The sequence below is a fragment of the Dermochelys coriacea genome, chromosome 19 (genome assembly GCF_009764565.3).
Source record: "Dermochelys coriacea isolate rDerCor1 chromosome 19, rDerCor1.pri.v4, whole genome shotgun sequence".
Lineage (NCBI taxonomy): Eukaryota > Metazoa > Chordata > Testudines > Dermochelyidae > Dermochelys > Dermochelys coriacea.
Window position 1 is genome coordinate 13,851,849 of NC_050086.2, and position 14,451 is coordinate 13,866,299.

Below are 14,451 nucleotides of genomic sequence, written 5' to 3' on the forward strand. Positions count from 1 at the left end.
ACTCCTCTCCCTCCCCCCAGAGCCTCCTGCATGCCACAAAACAGGTGATCGGCAAATGCGGGGAGGGAGGGAGGGGGAAGCGCTGATTGGCAGCACTGCCAGTGGGCAGGAGGCGCTGGGATCGGGGGCGGGGGGAGCTGATGTGGGGGCTGCTGACGTATTACTGTGGCTCTTTGGCAATGTACATTGATAAATTCCGGCTCCTTCTCAGGCTCAGCTTGGCCACCCCTGGTCTAGCGGATTGGATGCTGCATGGGGACTCTGGAGAGCCGCGTTCGATTCCTGACACCTTGTGTGACCTCGGGCAAGTCACTAGATTAGGTCAGACTAGATTAGGTCCTCACCCGTGTCTGCTGATAGTGGGGGCATACAACCCCAGAACAGCTTGACTCATGCCCTCCCCTCCCCCGGCAGTCCACCCCTCCTGGAAAGCAGCTCCCCCACCCTGCAGCTCCAAGCTGTTCTTCCTGCCTCTATCTCTCCATGCCCAGCACAGCTCGCCAGCTCAGCTGCCCTGCAGGAAGGGGGCCCACCAGCACCATGTGACTGAGCACTCTGGAGAGAGAGGGTGCATATCCCTGCATGCCCTCCCATAGTGTCACCTCTGGGTCAGACTAGATGATTTAATGGGCCCTTCTGGCCTTAAGTGCTATGTTCTCTTTCTGTGCCTCAGTTCTCCATCTGTAAACAGAGTTTTGAGAGTTGTAGAGTTTAAGGCCAGAAAGACCCACTGGATCAGCTTGTCTGACCTCCTGTGTATCACTGGCCACCAACACCATCCAGCACACTAACTCCAACCACAACCATTAGAGAATTAGCCCAGATAGTGCTTTCCTCCCTCCCAGAGGTGTGTTGTGAAGATAACATCCATTCATGAGTGTGAGCGATGGCGGTTTTATAAGCACCTTGGTAGGTACAACTACCTAAGTGGTGGTCTCTGCTCAGGAGAGCACCTAGGACTGCAGTAGCTGTGGCTCTTCCAGCACTCAGATACAGTAGCATTTGGGGGATATAAAAACACTTAGATAGATAGCTCCGGGTGAAGTGGCAATCGCAAAGCTGTGAGGGGACACGAGGTTACTGCAGGAAAGGGAGGAGGCCTATTGATGGATCAGTGTGTGAGACACTTCCCTTCTCTGTGTCTGTCTGAGTGTAGCTAGTAGCCCAGTCACTAATTTCATTCACAAAATTAAGTTTGAGCCACAAATAACCTGCATTCAGATATATGACATAGATGTTTTTGATAATATTCATTACAATATTCATTGGTGACTGATTGCTTTGTAATTGCACTGAGTAGGTCTCAAATTAATAGCCAGTGCCTTGTGCTCTTGTTTTGAAGATGTATTTGTAATATTTTAGGAGAATTAGCTATTAATATTATTTATTATTTGCATGACAGTGACAGCTCGAGGCACCAACCCAGATCACGACCCCACTGTGCCAGGGGTTGTACAGACGTAGTAAGAGACAGTCTCTGCCCCAACAAGCTTACAGTCGACATAGGTAAGACAGACAAAAGTGGGAGAAAGGCACTATTACAGATGGGAACTTCAGGCACAGGAAAACAGAAATGACCCGCCCAAAATCCCAGAGGAAGTCTGTGGTAGAACTAGTAATGGAGGCCACATCTCCTGACACTCAGTCCAGTAGATTAACTACACGACCATCTGTGATGGGGTGTCCACGCTACACAAAGCCTGAAGGGGTTAAGGTGACTAGGGAGGCCAATTAATCAACTAGGCTGCACCTGCAGGAGGAGCCAGGGAGTAATGAGGACTAATTAAAGATGAAACTCAACTGGACAGGAACAGGAGGGGTCTGTATAAAGCCCAGTAACAGAGAGTAGAAGTAGAAGGGAACTGGAGAGAGAGAGAGAGAGAGAGAGAGAGAGAGAGAGAGAGAGAGAGAGAGAGAGAGAGCGAGCGAGCGAGCGCGCGCGTGCGTGCGTGCATGTGTGTGCATGTGAGAGGGAGAGAGAGAGAGAGAGACTGACTGACTGACTGACTGACTGACCGACCGACTGCAGTGCTTTTCAGGGTGAGTGGAGGCAAGATAGGATATAGCCCAGGGATACAGCAGTAAGGTTTAGGACTGTGTAGACCGTGACTGCTTGTTGCAGGGTCCCTGGGCTGGAACCCAGTGTAGAAGGTAGACCTGGGTTCCCCTAGCAACAACTGGGGAAGTGGCACTGTTAAGGGGCAATGGGTCTGAGAAACTCTGATACAACTCTCCACCACCCCACCCCACCCCCGGAAGGGGAAAACTACAGTGATTGGGCTGGAAGGCCAAGCCACTAAGCAGGAGCAGTCGAGTCCTGAGAGAGAGAGAGATGGTGACCAACTGCAGGAGGGAGCATAGACTGGCAGCACTAATCTCCAGATGCAACCACAAAGAGGTGCTCCAGTGGTGAATAAAACACCTGTGATACCATCCTTCTCTTCCAGCCAGCTATGATTGAATATGGGGGATGGGGAAGGGTAAGGAGAAACAGACATTGTCCATTTAAAAAAATGCTGTGACTTTAATTTGAGCATTTCTACAACTGAAACAGATAATGGTAGAATATTGAAATTTAGTGTGGAAATACCCCTCACTCATGAGAAGTTCATCTGAGTGTTCAAGTAGGATTTGGTTTTCTTTAGCCTCAGTTGTGTGTGTTGAGAGCTTTGTGCTGTATGTACACTGTACCTTTTGCATTTGAATATTTAATAAGCTCATAAAATGCATAACTAACTTCGGTCAGATCCTGCCACCTTCACTCATTCTGAGTCGTAACTTGCCTTGAAAGTAGTCCCACTGTACCAGTTTCAAGGGGGCTAAATGCAGAGACCTTTGCCGTGTAATGAAAAGTGAACTGAAGCAAGGTCTCCAGATGTAAAATGTTCTAGAATAAGTGGTATTATTGGCAAAATACTACTGGATCATGCCACTAAAGGGTGTATTATAATGCATCACTGGATTATGGTAGTGGGGTTTGGTTACACATGCAAACTTAACTTTGGCATTGCCTGTCTCTGGAGTGCTTCACTAACAGTGTACCTTAATATTTTATTAATAGAGGGATTCTTTTTTTGTATGGGATTGAAGCATATATTCGTTTACATTGGTGGACTTATTTGAGAGTTCTTCACTTTATCTTTACTGAGCAACTGGATCCTGAGCCAGCTTATTCCCTCTTCTGCACTAGGACTTGAACCTAGAGAGCTACAGCCATGTCTAAAATGTGTGTGCGTGTGCATGATGACAACTTTCCTTCACTGTGTGGGCTGGGGTCAGATGGGCCACTGATATTGCTGTCTTTGAAGAATCCCGTGGTTGATATTCCTGTCTTTGATGGCCAGCTATCCAGCCATCTCTGTGTCTGGCACCAACTGCTTTCGGCATAAATAAGAATAAATTCTCAGCAATCTCACCAAACTGCTGATTTCTCCAGCTAGAACAAAGAAACATTCAGTTTAATTCCTGTTCTGACATTCAGCTCAATTTTTCTTTTCCTATATTGTGTCCTCTTGACACCTTCTCCTCTGACCTTTTCCTTCACATGTTGCATCTATGCTCACATGCTGTTGGCCCAGCTTCCCCTTTTGAATGCCTGGCTAAAGACAGAGAAGTCACCCCACCCCACAACTTGACTGTGATCTTCAAAGTAGGGGTCTGTGGGATGTACTGTCTCCCTGCTCTCAGGGTGCCTTTTATTGAGCATGGAACTTTACCTGATGGCAACACCCCTATATTCATTTTTCCCTATTCATCCTGTTGAAAGCTGCATGCTTCTTTAGCATTATTCCTGCACCAAAGCATGCATTTTCCCTTGGCATCCTGACAAATTAATGGGGAGTTCTGTTACAAAAGCAATATACATGGCACATATACCAATGCCCAGTAATCCGACTAGTGCATCCGTTCCAATGCCCAGCACTGAAAGCACCAGTGCTCTTTCTTTCTGTGCTGCTGCGCCTCTGGCATGCACCAGCCTCCTCCCTCCTTTCAGTCCTCATCCACCTTTGGCCAGGCAATGGAGGAAAAACCTAAATTCCTCTCTGCATCACATCAATCCAGTGACTGGGGGGGGGGGAGGATGAGCAACATTGGCCCTATTTTGGATGGGTGGAATAACATCACAAGGAGCCTCTGTTGCTTTTTTATTCTCTCGCTGTGTTGCCAAAAACACCTGGTAGCCTTTTAGGGCATATCTTTTTTTCTCCTTCCCAGTAGGGCTTTTGTCAGAGAGATGGAGCTCAGCTTCCTACTGTACCAGACAGTCCATTGCCTTAAGGGAAGCCTGTAACTTCACTCAGGGCTCGATCGTGAGCCCGCCCAACATGCCTGTACAGAGGAGTACCCTGTGCAAGCATCCTGTGGGGATGTCTGCACAGTGGTCGGAGGTGTTATTACAGCTCAGGTAGGCAGACCAGCTCTAGCTTTAAGCTAGCTAGCACAGCTAAAAATAGCAAGCGCAGATGGAAGCACGGGCGCTACAAGCTCACCCAGAGCCCCTGGGTACATTCACATGTTGCTAGCCCACACTGAGCATCCCAGCCAACCTCTTCCCTAGGTTTCAGAGCCAGAGCTCCAGCCCAAGCTGCAAGATCTACACCGCTATTTTTAGTGCAGTCGCATAAGCCATGCTAGCCCAAGTCTGTTGTCCAGGGTTGGGAGGCTCGCTGTCATGGGCTGTGAAGACCAGTGGTTCTCAAACTTTGTACTGGTGACCCCTTTCACATAGCAAGCCTCTGAGTGCGACCCCCTCCCATATAAATTAAAAGCACTTTTTAATATATTTAACGCTATTATAAATGCTGGAGGCAAAGCAGGGTTTGGGGTGGAGGCTGACAGCTCGCGATCCCTCATGTAATAACCTCGTGACCCCCTGAGGGGTCCCGACCCCAAGTTTGAGAACCCCTAGTGTAGACATACCCACAGCTGCTCCTACAGAAAGGCCTCAGCTGCATGTTAGCAGGCACATTTATAGATGCTTGACAAATACACTCATCAAAAAGGTACTGGAAGGGCAGCACAGTGTTTGCAGAGTTTACCTATCAGATTAATTGCAGTACATGGCGATGAGCAATGAACAGAATGATACTTAGCACTTATTCAGCACAATACAAACACTCATGCAAGCACCTTTCCAGCTCACATGCATGCGAAGTCAGTGTTAGCATCCTCACTTTAACAGATGGAGAAATTGAAGCATGAAGGTTAAGGGCAAACTTTTCAAGCCTAGGTGCCTAACTTTAGGCACCTAACTCCACATACTTTATTGTTTATTCATAATTTGTATACCAGTACTTCCAAGAGCCGCCAAACAAGATTGGGACTTCACTGTGCAAGGTGCTGTGCATGCACATGGTAAGGAACAGTCCCTGCCCTGAAGAGCTTACAGTCGAAGTAGACAAATCAGACAAAGGGAAAAGAGATGCACAGAAGAGTAAAGTGATTTGTTCAAAGTTACGTGGTAGGTCAGGGGTCAAGTCAGGAACAGAAGCCAAATCTCCTGACTCCCAAGCCAAAACCCTGTTCCCTACACAACACCACCTCTCAATTACTTTGGCACCTAAATAAAGCCTGGTCCACCCTATAGATTTAGGTTGGCGTGAGCAGCCTTGCATCAACCTAGCTGTGGAAGTGTTTTCACTTAGGCTTCACTACCACGGTAAGTCAACCTACGCTACACAACTCCAGCTACGTGAATAACGTAGCTGGAGTCGACGTACCTTAGGTCAAGTTACTGTGGGCCTACACCACGGAAGGATCAATGGGAGAAAATCTCCCGTTGACTTCATTACTCTTGTCATCGGGGGAAGAGTACAAGAGTTGACTGGAGCGTGATCTGCAGTCAATTTGGCGGGTCTTTATAGATCCACTAAATCGACTGCCAGTGGATCGATCTCAGAGCATCAATCCTGGCTGTACTGTAGACCTGCCCTTAAATTTGGCTCCCGCTGACGTAAGTGTCTCTCTACGCTGATTTAGTAACGCCCCCTCCCCAAGCGGCATAGAGTCATGGTGGATGTAATCAGGTCGACGCAGTGTCAGCGTAGACCCTGTGTTGCTTACATTGACTGCTATGAGCTTTCAGGTGCTGTCCCACAATGCAACACACTGACAATACAATCGATCAAGCCCTCCTGGTGAGGACATGCACCACCGACACAAGAAGCCAAGTGTGCACACACACAAGCAATTTAGTAACTCTGTACATAACTCATGTTTAATAACTCATGTACATGCATCTGAAGAAGTGGGTATTCACCCACAAAAGCTTATGCTCCAATACGTCTGTTAGTCTATAAGGTGCCACAGGAGTCTTTGCTGCTTTTAATAACTCTGGTGGCTCTATGCCAACATACATTAGGTTAACATAATTTTGTAATGTCGAGATGGCCTAAGTGGCCTGATGCTCAAAGGCACTGAGCACCTACAACTCCCATTGAATTCCAGACAGTGAGCCCTTGGTTCCTTACTCCATGTGCAATCCACTAATAGACCAGCAGCTCTAAATGGTGTTCACATGTTATTCGACAGGTTGTCTCATGGACGCCTCCCCTTCTGTTTTCTATCACACTCCCCACCTCCCTGCACAAGAGATCCTTGGACCAGCTGCAACCACCATTTGTCTGTTTCCATGTAGGCCAACAGCATCCGGATCATAGTTAATCTGGTTTTAGCTTCTTGTGATACAATTTGGCAGCTGAAAACAAGGAGAAGGAGCCAGGATCAGCTGACCAGTCCGCTCTCCATGGGCCACCAGCAAATGCTCCAAGAGCACTGTTTGGGAATGATGGCATAAAGCTATTTCTTTCACAACTGCTGGTGGAAGGGCTTGAGGATTTTTCTTCCGAGGAGGCAACAACACCTCCCTGGCTTTTTTACCCTTTAAAAGGTGTAAGAGGGTGATGTCTGGCATCGTCAGAACAGACACTCTCAAACCTGTAAAAGGCTCACTTCTCCCGGAGGCACTTTGGGGACTGTCATTTGGGGATCAGATGGAGTTTTTGACAATGTTCCCCCTCGTCTTTTACACTGTCACATCTCATCTTGGAGCTCTTTGCGCTGCCGTCAGTGAGTAGAGCTGTAAAACAGCACTGAGGTCTGTAAAACACCTTTTCATTTCCCTCTCCGGGTAACTCAAAAGTGCTTGACAAAGCTGCAGCTGGCAGTGAAGTGACTGCGTAAGGATCCTCAGCCACCACACATGTGCAGCCTGGGACACTAGGACATGTCCTGCTCAGAGACAAGGATGCTTCTTGAAATTCCAGTGTTAGCTCTTCCATTTCCCATGGGCTCTTTCACATCCATACAGGCCCTCCAGGAGAGATGGGCAGAAGACTAATGAACAACATTAGTGACACTCCAACACCCTCCATCCTGCAGCCCAGCTAACAGAGATGAGCAGAAGGGACTTTGCTTTGGTGTCCTATGTGGAGAAGAGCACCTCTACCTTCACAGTCTTCTTCTCGCTCTAGTAATTAATACCACACTCATCAATCCAGCCATCACAGATGGTGTCAAGGTTCCTTCCCCACTCTGAACTCTAGGGTACAGATGTGGAGACCTGCATGAAAGACCCCCTAAGCTTATTCTTAGCAGCTTAGGTTAAAACTTCCCCAAGGTACAAACTTTTACCTTTTGTCCCTGGACCTTATGTTGCCACCACCAAAGTGTCTAACAAAAATAATGGGGGAAGTGCCCACTTGGAAACGTCTCCCCCACAAAATATCCCCCCAAGCACTACACCCCCTTTCCCGGGGAAGGCTTGATAAAAATCCTCACCAATTTGCATAGGTGAGCACAGACCCAAACCCTTGGATCTTAAGAACAATGAAAAAAGCAATCAGGTTCTTAAAAGAGAATTTTAATTAAAGAAAAAGAAAAACCTCTGTAAAATCAGGAAGGGGAATACCTTACAGGGTAATCAGATTCAAAATATAGAGAATCCCTCTAGGCAAAACCTTAAGTTACAAAAAGACACAAAAACAGGAATATACATCCCATTCAGCACAACTTATTTGATCAGCCATTTAAACAAAACAGAATGTAACGCATATCTAACTAGATTGCTTATTAACCCTTTACAGGAGTTCTGACCTGCATTCCTGCTCTGGTCCTGGCAAAAGCAACACACAGACAGAGAGAACCCTTTGTTTCTCCCTCCTCCAGCTTTGAAAGTATCTTGTCTCCTCATTAGTCATTTTGGTCAGGTGCCAGCGAGGTTATCCTAGCTTCTTAACCCTTTACAGGTGAAAGGGTTTTGCCTCTGGCCCGGAGGGATTTATAGTTCTGTATACAGAAAGGTGGTTACCCTTCCCTTTATATTTATGACAGATGGGCAAGAAGGTACCATTAATAGCTCATCTGAAGAGCTAATTGCTATTTCATCCTGCTCCTTCATTGATTGCTATCTGGTCTACCAGGTTATTTTATCCATCTCATCTGTCCATGCCCCCTTACTCTCAATATTTCAGATGTTTATACAGTAACATTATTCTAATACCTTTTTTCGGGTGTGGTGAAACCTGCATAGATATCTTTAGGTATCTCAAATGAAAGCCACAAACTTCATTGTGCTAATAGTCTACTATATTTCTTAGAGCTATATATATTCCCTCTGTATCCCATTTATTAGAAAGTGAAAGTTTCTAGAGATTTAAATTGAGCAGCGAGACTAACTGAGATCTTTGTGCAGGCTGCACCATTAGGTTTAATTGTCTGCTAATGGCTCCCAGCATTTAACTCAATCTTCCGATGCACAGATAAAAATGCCTGCAGAGGAGATTTGCAAAAAAAAAAAATATATATATATGGGGCTCCTTGTCACCTCCTTTGGAAAATAGTTGCTTTGTTGGGAGCAAGAAGTTGCTCCTTGGCTCATTCCAAAAACATCCTCATTGCTGGGCTTAAAGCATGGTGCCTTGTGCCCAAGATAGGAGAATGGTGCCCAGGTCACCATCTGCTCATTATTTGGCACTACCAGCCATTCCTTTCCCAACTCTGTCATTGACTTCCTCTTGGGCAAGTCACCTCTCTGCACCTGATTCTCTCTGCTGGAAGGCCTCCTGCAGTGTCAAGGGGCCTTAAACAGGGTAGAAACTGCCTCTAGGAATATCCTCTGCAGAATGGGGCTCCTTGGCCAGCATACAGCTGCTGAAGTGGCTCTATATGCTTCACCCCCTCCAAGTTTCTGGCATAGGGTGTATGGCTGGAGCAGGGAAGAGGAGGAGACCATGGCTGCAGTGCAGTATTCCTCTGGCTATTGCTGGCTCACCTCACCCTCTAATAGCTCAGTGTAATGCTGACAGGACCCGGTCATCAGCATCGAACCGGGGACCTCTGAAGCTTAGTGCATGAGCCTTTACCACATGAGCTAAAAGCCAACTCGCTGTTAGCTAAGGCTGTAGAGAAGACTCATTTTTACCTCTCTCTAAGTGGTCTTGGTGCCACTAGATGGGACAGAACCCCACACCCAGAAGATGTGTGGGTTACAATAGCAAATAGAGCAGGCTGAATTTTTTTTTTGATAGATCACTGTTCTACCAGAAAATGCAGTTACATCAAAATCTGGATACTGGGTGTCGATTTCGATGCAATGTGTCAATTTCAACTATGGTTTAGATGGGAGAAAGTCAAAACACTTTCTCCTTTTGTTTCAATAATGTTGAAACATTTCAATAAGGTAAAATGTTTCATTTCTACATTCTCATTTCATTTTGGCTATATTATAATGTGTGTGCATTAGCAAAATGAAATGATTGGACATCATCAAAATGAAGTGTTTTGATGGTTCCAATTCAAGAAAGTTTCAGAGTTTGCATTCTGCAGGAAATTTTGAAACTTTTCTGTGCTAGTTTGGAACAAACCCAAATATTAAAGTGTTGGAATTTCCCACGGAACTTAAATTCCATTTTTTGACCAGCTCTATTCAGGACATTGAGTGCTAGTATGATGGCCACCATGTTGGTTGACATCAAGGATTGAACCAGCAGGCATCTCCAGGGCTGAAAACTTGAGTCTCTATAGCTTGAGCAAAAGAGCCATACTTACTAGCACAGAGCTGTAACAGACTCATGTGATCTCTGGATCATGCACAGAGACAACATAACACCCACTCACCCCCAGGGATTAGGTTAGTTTTGAAAATCTGGCTCTAACTGTCACAGTGGGAACTGCTGGGCACTGAGCACTGGTGAACTGATGTACTGACTTCAATGGGAGCTGAGCTCTTTTGGAAAGTCTGACCTCAACTGCAGGTGCCAAACACTTGAAAATCTGGCTAGGAGCAGGCTAGCAGCTCAAGCATCAGTTCTAGCAGTTGTGATGCCCTTAGCTACCCATTGCTTAAAGCCTCTCCTGCCATGCCTATACCACATGGAGGAACTAATGCAACTTTAGCGCCCTCACGGCAAAGATGGAGTCTACTCTGCAGGCAGCTCTGGCCAAGAGAAGGTGTGCTCAGGAATGAAGAAGGGAAAGTCCCTTCCGCGCCAGGGGCACCTGTTCCAACCCCTCAGAGTGAACACACACACAGCGGAAGAGTACAATGAATACAGGAAGGGGAAATATTTATTTACAGAGGGATGAAAGGAGAAAAACAACAGGGGGAAATATCGGGGGAGAGGTAAAACAGGGTTACATTCAACTCAAGGCCCCACAGGCCCAGTGGGAGCACAGTCTGACAGGGCAGACACCCGGCAATGTGTCTGCACACAGAGTTCAGGAGTCCTGGGCAAAGTTCCAATCTGGCAGGGAGTCTTGGGTGCTCCTGATCATCTTTGGTGCCAGTGAACTTTTCTGGAACAAACCCCTCCAGTGCCCTCTTCCTCCTCTCTCTGCAAAGCCACACACAGTGACAGCCTCCCCATGTAACTAGCTACAGCCTCCCTCCTTATCCCCGCTGCAAAGTCACAAGCCCCAGTACTCATGGCCCCAGGCAGCTTTGGGCAAGAGTAATACTGGGGTCCAGCTTCAGTCTGTCCTCATCAGGCAATTCTTCCCTGGCACAGTGCTCCTCCTGACTCCTGTCCTGGGATGTCCCCAATCAGCTGCTCTGTCCCTCCCAGGCTTCAGGCAGGTTTTTGGCTGCTTCACTCTGTGAGGGCCTGCAGGCTGCAGCCCTTCTGTCTGGAGCTCCAGCCACAACCACCACCCTTGCTCTCCCTTCTTTCTCTCTCTCTGCTCTCTCATCCCCCCCCCCCAAAAAAAGTGCTTCCTCCTCCTGGAACAATCAGCACTCTCCCCCCCTCAGGAAAAAGATTCAAATGGCCCATGCTTTCTGAATCCCAAAGGCCTCTGCATCTCATTACCTCAGTTGTAAAGTGGGGGTAACAAAACCTCTTTTACATGAGGGATATTGTGTGTGTGTGTGTGTGTGTGTGCATGCATGGGTGTCTGAAAAGCATAAACTTCAGATCTAGCCCTGGTCGAATGGGCACCAGCACAGCCTAGCCACCCAAATGCAATCCTGTCCGAGACCCTAGCTAAGTACTGCCTGTCATGCTGTGGCTACACTGTTCTTTTTTAGTGTGCTAGCTCGAGCATAGCTAATGCATGGATGTCTACAAGAGCTGTAAATGATACTGCCAGCTGATGTACCCAAAGTGACATCTGAAATGCTGAAAATCTAGTTTTTGACTCAAACCCAGGAGTGGCAGAAAACAGTCTATTTTCTGATAGCGATAAACTGTACATGATTTCTATGTAGCTAGTACATCATGTCTCTTTTTTCCTAGTGGGTAAGTGGTAATGACAGCCATCTATTTGCTTCAGTCTGACCACACATCCCTGAGCCACACGGGTTATTCTGCCTCAGCTCCCCACTCATTTCTCAGTCTCCTGCTGTTTTCAGAATTCCCAGTGGGCAATGACAGCCTTCCTGCTAGGTAATCTCTTCTCTGCGGGTCTCAACAATGGCTACTAAGCTTCTCAGAAACATGTTCAGAGCAGCAAAGGGAGTCGGAAGTTCTGGGCTGGCTCTTCATCCATTCTTGCTCACTAATAACTGGCTATGAAGCAGTGATTTGTTTCAGACGCCTGGCTGGAGAGATACCAAATTGCTCCTTTTTCATTCTTGTTCCATTTTAAATTCTAACTGTAAAGTGAAAACCTGTGGGGGAAAAACCCACAAACACATCACAAACAGCCTGCCAAGGAGTAAATTAAAATTCTTCCAAACATCACCAGTGTCTGCAGAAGCTTGTTCAGAATATGGGCAGGGAGACACAAAAAGAGGCAAAAGTTGCCCATGGAACTTGGAACTAAGGGCTAGTCTCATAGGTGCTGACTCCGTGGGTGCTCCAGGGCTGGAGCACCCATGGGAAAAAATGATGGGTGCTTAGCACCCACCAGCAGTCTGCCTTTCAGCCCCCACTCCAGTGCCTCCCACTTGCCAGCAGTCCCCACAGGTCAACACCTCCCCTTCCTTCCCCACGACTCCGGCCCACCGCGATCAGCTGTTTCACAGTGTACAGGAGGCTGCGGAGAGGAGAGGGGAGGAGAGGAGAGGGGAGGAGCAAAGATGCGGTGCACTCGGGGAAGAACTGGGTGGGAAGGGGTGGGAGTGGAGTGGGGGTGGAGCAGGGGTGGGAAGAGGCGGGGGTGGGGCCTTGGGGGAAGGGGTGGAGTGGGGGTGGTGCCTGGGGCAGAGGCACTTTGGAAGTCAGCGCCTGTGACTAGTCTACACTAGAATTGCTACATCGGCACAGCTGTACCGATGTCGCTGTGCCACTGTAGCGTGGCTGGTGCAGACGCGCTACGCTGACGGGAGAGAGCTCTCTCCATTGGCATAATTACTCCACCTCCCAGAGTGGCAGTAGCTATGTTGGCAGAGCTTCTCAGCTGACAAAGCGCTGTTCACACCAATGTTTAGATCAGTATAACTTACATCGCTCTGGGGGGCAGTTTTTCCACAGCCCTGAGTGACTTAAAGTGATACCGAAGTAAGCGCTACTGTGTACAAGCCCTAAGTGATGCTCTCTGTCATGAGGGGTGTGGTGATGCTGGGACTGGAGGTGTAATTTCCGGCTTGAGGAGACATACCTGCGCTAGCTCCAATCAAGTTGGCATGCTAAAACAGAAGTGGAGCCAATGCAGCACAAGTGGCAGGATGGGCCAGCAGCTGGAGTCCATACTTAGTGATTAAGGGCATCTAAGCTAGTGGTTCTCACAACAAAATATTTGGTGGAGTCAGAATGCGGCCACCAACTCTTGCTGGTGTCCATTCTGGCAATTTTTCCTAAAATATTTAATTAACTGTAGGAAAAAAAACAATAAATATGCACGTCCAAATCATTGTAATTGATTTATGTAGTAGAAAGGCAGAGCTCCCCATTCAGGGCCTTTGCTCCTTTTCTGCTGCTTGGAGTGTGTCATGGAGTGGGAGCCCTTCACTCTGTTGGGGAGCTGCCAAGCCTTGCAGTAACCCAGAGCTGCTGCGGTAGCAACAGCAACTGTCAACAGCGAGTGTGGCCCCAGTTCCGGGGAAGAGTCATCCCGGCTCTGTCCCTGCCTGCTGCGGCCCTTCAGCGGGAACCTGCTCCAGGGACGGAGGGCTGGGAACTCACCGTCTCAAGCTCCCCATGTCCCACCTGAGCGGGAGTTGGGGAGCTGCCCAGGGGAGGGCCCTGGCAGCTGCCCCCATTGGCGAGTTGCCTCCAGTGTTTGTCTCCAGAGGTGGTGCCTGGAGCCCCCAAGGAGGCCGCGGGATGCAGGGCACCAGTCCCTGCTGGTAGCACCAGTGCAAAGACCAAGGCAGTGCATCTTGCTGCCCTTGGTAACAGCTATTCAGACGCAACTGCTGGGCATAGCAGGGGAGGGGCTGCTGGTCTGCCCCATCACCCCCCAGTCTCCACCTATGCTTTGGAAGCTGTTGTGGCTGCAAAAAAACCCACTGGTGGCCTCATGCCTCTCCCAGAACTCGTGCTGCCATGGCTGCGCTTCTATTTTTAGCATGCGCCTTGATCAAAGCTAGAGCAGGTATGTCTCCTCAAGCTGGAAATTACACCTCCAGCTCAAAGTGTGTAAACTCACCCATAAACTCAGAATCTCTTTGCAGAATCTGGGATGTTAACTTTTGAAGCAGGAATTGTAAGTGAGCTTGGGCTGGGTTTCAAGAAATCCTAGGCCCTGATTCCTAAGGAAGCTAGGGCCCAAATTCCAAGTGAGTTTACTCTAGTTTCAGGCAATCTTGAGCCCAACCTTCCAGCAAACCTAGACCACAGATCTTAAGTGAACCTAGGCCCCATTTTGCTTGAATCCCAGTTTCTAAGTGACACACTGAACTAAAACTCCTATAGGAAATAAGTGAAGTGCTGTAATAACCACATCTCTATGATGGTCCATGACAGAAACTGTGAACCACAGGCCAACAGTTGGACGTGAACTTCTGACCTATCCACTGCTAGTTGCATGGAGACATACAAAGTGAATCACTCCCAATCCACTGGCTTTCTG